The sequence below is a fragment of the Condylostylus longicornis genome, unplaced genomic scaffold (genome assembly GCF_029603195.1).
Source record: "Condylostylus longicornis isolate FDR11 unplaced genomic scaffold, ASM2960319v2 ptg000004l, whole genome shotgun sequence".
In the NCBI taxonomy this organism is placed as follows: Eukaryota; Metazoa; Arthropoda; class Insecta; order Diptera; family Dolichopodidae; genus Condylostylus; species Condylostylus longicornis.
The window spans coordinates 20,245,537-20,250,665 of record NW_026577973.1 but is presented as its reverse complement, the minus strand read 5'-3'; positions in this window follow the sequence as shown (position 1 = coordinate 20,250,665).

Sequence of the window (5,129 nt, the reverse complement as noted above, 5' to 3'; positions counted from 1 at the left end):
CTTATATTTTGATTTTTGGGTTTGTAAGGCTAGGGCGTAGTTGGAAACTCGGTTCTAAATGAAATATTAAAAATTTGGGAGAGGGCAATTTATATGTTCCTGTCTTGGCAATATTTTTCATAAAAATGTTTTGGCTGGATTTTACTTCTTTTTGTAAGTTGCTTATGATAATATTAAATGTAAGGGTTTACCCATATGAATCTAATTAAATCTAAGGTGGTAGCTGAATCTAAGTAAATTTTCCGAATATTTTATATTCACCAATAAAATCGACGCACTAACTGGGTCCAAATTTTAATTTTTTTGTTTGTTTGTGTGCTAATACTTATACCTTACATATCAAATTTCGGTTTTCTAGGACTTTTGGAAGAATTTTGAATTATCATTAGTGATTCAGTAACGAAATTCAGGTTTTATTGATGTCAATAAAACGTAAAGTATAAATAGTTAAGCAATTGAAGTTTTATATGTTTAATGAATACACAGCCAGCATCATTCTCTGAGAAATTAATTTGCGTCACTCTAAACTCAATCTATGAGGATTTATAAACATGACGAAGAACTTCAAGAAAAGACAAGCAGAGTCCGTGTGCTTCGCTAGCTTTTGCTGAGTTCGTTTCGGCTTGGGCGTAATACTGCTCCCAGATAATGTCCACATCAAGTGTGTTTTAGTAAGCGTTATACATTGCTTTAATATTTAAGTTGATTTATTTTCATAAAATGAATTCAATCAAAAGTAGCTTTTAACATATTTTCGGTTTTCATCTAACAAAATTAAAATAAAGATTTTTAAAAGATTTCCAAGAAAATTATATAAAAAATTTGTTTATTCTTTAAAAGAAATTTTCTTTAAATTCTTTGAAATTCGTACTTTAAATTTTATACATGACCATGAAAAGTAAATAAAAGATCTTCAAAAGTATTTTCTTTAAAGGCTTTGAAATTGGCATTAATAGGATGATTATTTTTCATATACTAACAATATTTTGAAGATTATATACCAACAATTTTTAGTTCTGATTTGAGGTTTTTGAAACGATTTAAAAATGAAAAACGCAAGCAAAAAAATTCTTATCACTTTAACTCTGTGAACTTCAAAGGAAAATTCTGCAAAAACAAATTTCGTTTAAAATTTGTTTTATATTCGTAAATACATGTAGATTAATTCGTATAGATATATATATATATATTTTTTGCATAATTTTGTAGTTTTTACTAGGAGCTCTTAAACAAACTATTAAAGCTTAGAAATTTTATTGACTTAGAAATAGGTGTTAATATTTTGAAAATTAATGGCTGGTTGTTGTTTCAAAATTCTTTCTAAATTTATGGTTATCTAACAAAAAGAATATTGGTGTTTCATTTTATGGTTGCGATATTTTTGTTTTCAGTTTTCGGTTCAGCACTATTTAACAAGTTCTTATTATTTGAGTTAAATTAAAAAGTAATTTTTTTCGGATCAGCACATAACCGACCGCAATGTGTATTGTCTAGTTAACTGAAAGTGATACAGAATATTATAAAAATGTCTGTTAAATACTTATTTCCAATTTTTAGGACAATATTCCGTAACACTTTCACTTAACTAGACAATACAAATTGCGGTCGGTTATGTGTTGAACACATCAGATTTTTTTAATTATATACAGCAAACGAAGCAAAGTTAACTTCCAAAAATTTTTGATTTTTTCTTAAAAATGTATATAAAATTATTTTAAAAATAATAACATCTTCATAAAAATAAACGAAAACTGAAACTCTTGCACTTTTCTTTTCGGAAAAATGATAACATGAAAGATTTTATGAGCATTCTAAGAAAATAAAATATTAAACATCGGTAAAAAATTTATGTCGGTTAGGCAGTTTTACTTATGAGCTTTTTACTTAATGTCAAAATAAGATTGGCAAAAAGTTTTTTGAATTGACATTTAAAAATATACTATTAATTTAAACTGATTGTGATCTTTATTTCTCTTTATTTTAATTCCGTTTTTGTCCAGGCTTATATGAGAGTGAATTTCTATATGTTGTGTTAAAATTTTTGTCATTCACAATTGCCGCTCTAAAAGGTTTTTTTACTTAAAGCGAGAAGCCCCCGCTTATGAGGATTTCTTATAAGCGGGTTATTACATTTCGAATATTATGCCAAATTGTTCCTGATAGATATATTTGCCATTATACTCGTATTACCTCATCTTTGTAAAATTATTTTGATTTTACGCTTTTTTTTCAAGTACTCAGCTGATTTCCTTTTTTCATGAGACTGCGTAATTTCTTTCAATGTATTGTTAATGTTTACAATGAATTAATAAAATATAAATTATTTGAAATGAAGTACCTCTGAAAAAATTTCACACTTCTTTAACTGGATTATTTATAAAATATTCTAGGGAAATTCATTTTGTCAAATAAAGTTAATCATGTGTTCATGTGTTTTAATTTATTAAAAGCGATATATTTCAAATATGTTTACAAATCTAGTATAGAGTGGCACTAATCACTATCCTACCTACTCTAACCTTAATGTGAGTAGTTTCTCGGGAAAATTAAAAATGATGATAAAAAAGGATTTTTATTTCTTGTTTCTGTTTGCGTGTTTGATTTATTATTTAGATTCCAGTTTGTTCACATTTCGATCTCATTATAAATAAATTCACCTCCACTCGTGTTGTACATATACATATATACATATATGAATGTAAGTTTGTGCGTATAATATACAATTATATATATATGTATGTAAATAAGATTTTTTTGATTTGAAAAAAAAAAAATTATTGAATAATTTTGTCGCTATCGTTTTTTTAAACCTGAAAATTTCGGAAATTCAAGGTAATTTTAAACGTGCGTTTAATTACATAAGTATGGTAATATTAAAAGCTGTTGGGCTGAAAATCGTGTAGTTTATATGCATGTATATGTATGTACATATATAATATGTTATATGCTATATCATAGAGATGGGGTATAAGTATAAGTATAGATATACTGAATGAATATTACTATGTGAGCATTTAAGTGAGTGGATACGAGTATTTGAAATAGGGATTCGTTTTTGATTTCGTATAGGAATTTGAATAAATTAAGAGCCGGTAAATTTCGATCAAACCAACAGTTTGTAAAAGAGAATTTTTCCCTTGTAGAAATAAAATAAAAATATTAAAATACAAAAATCTCATAAATTATATTTTTGCATAATTATTGCATACATTTGGGATGAGAACAAAGACAAAGTCGAATCGGAATCAATTGCGTCAGAAATCTGCCAGTGGTTGAGATAAATTGTTGCTTCAAATTTTGATGGTAAGAAATAACGTTATCTTTTTGCTATTTTGGAATTTCAAAAAAGTTTACTGTATCGAAAAAAGACGTTGCCAAAAATTGATGTTTTTAAGAAAATTAGATAATTTATTTTAATGAAATAACTTATTAATGTAATCATAATAAAATATCTAAGTAATTTCTGATTCCAAAATAACAATTTTTGATAAAATAAATTGTTATTTGACTACTGTAACATTTTCCTTTGATTTTTTACAGTCAAAAATATTTGTGGTTTTGTTCTTACGACTTACAAAAGAAAGCATTTTTACGACTTTTATACGCCTCGGCTTTAAGAAAGTATAGTTAAATAAAAACATCCTGCCACTTCTAAAATGTATTCCTCAGTAATAGCTCTGTTGTAAATAAACAGATGAATAAACGGTAGCAAATGTCCTAAAAATTAAAAAAATTCCATGGAGATACCCACATACAAATATATTTGTAAAAGTATTTTATGTGTATATTGTACAAATATATATACATATATATATGCATATACTCTACATTTATAGAGACATATATACGTATTTAGTTATACAAAATTTTTTGAGTTCAAATTTTAAAACAATATACTTAGGTAGAGTAGTTAGGGAAGGAGGAATATTTAATCCGATATCATGGCAGAAAACATCAAAAACAGTCCTGTACAAAAATACTGATCACCATATAAAAAAAATATGTCATTTAGACTTTTTGAGTTTTGGAGTGCCGTCATTAAACAATGTATGCAGATATAAAATAGTTGAATGCAAACATATACCGCATTTATAGAAGGACAATGTTGCATTAAATATTTATGGTTGCCTAATTTTTTATTTGGAAATTTGCTAATATTTTAGGCACATTTTTATTTCAAGGTGCAATTATTTAAAAAAAAATCTGATGAGGACCGATTGTAGACTATTTGCTAGATCTTTTTCCAAAATTCCTTAGTTAAGTTCTTATTATTCTCTAACTATAAAAAAAAATATTTTGAAGAATAGTTTCAAATTTCAAGAAAATTGTTAATATTTTAATTATTATGAACTCTATTATGAACGAGTTTAATTATGGCTCCTGGTATAGAGATTCACTTTCTGAACTTTTCTCAAAAGATTCGGCTCCTAAGCAGAATTTAATTATTTTTTTATATAAATGTTTAAAAACGAGTTTAAGTCCTGATTTCCTTGAAAATTTTCTTTGTTTTTGCTTGTTGATTTATTATCCTTATTCCTTAAATATGGACAGATATGTAAGTTTTGCTTCAAGTCAAGTTCCACTTGCTGTTCTTTGATTTATTCGTAAACTTTTAAATTCATTCTATTGATAGACACAATTATATATAAAATATTAAGCAATTCTGGTTATTTTCTGAAAATTAATGAACAATGTAAGATTAATTGGTATAGTTAAGTTTCAGTTACTAGAACCTGACGTATCCTTTATTCACATTGTACCGAAACGGGAAAATTAATTGCTTGTTGAAAGCTTGATATCTCAAATTTGATGTAAAAAAAAAACTCACTTTATGTATACAATGTGTTTGTAAAATTTTGTTTAATTTTTACTGACAAAATTTAGATGAATAACAATATTTTTTTATGTGTAAGTGTAACTGTTAATAAATACTCGTACGGAAAGAGGAGGAACTAAAAACAAATTACTAACAATATTGTGACCATACGTTACCGGTTTTAATAAAAATATCACAAGTTATAAAAAATAATTTATTTTTGTGCAAAGTAACTTATTTTTATTTTGTTTTTTTGTAAACAAATGCTCATTCTAAATGGAAGTTTTATATACGCAAATATAAGACTTCTATT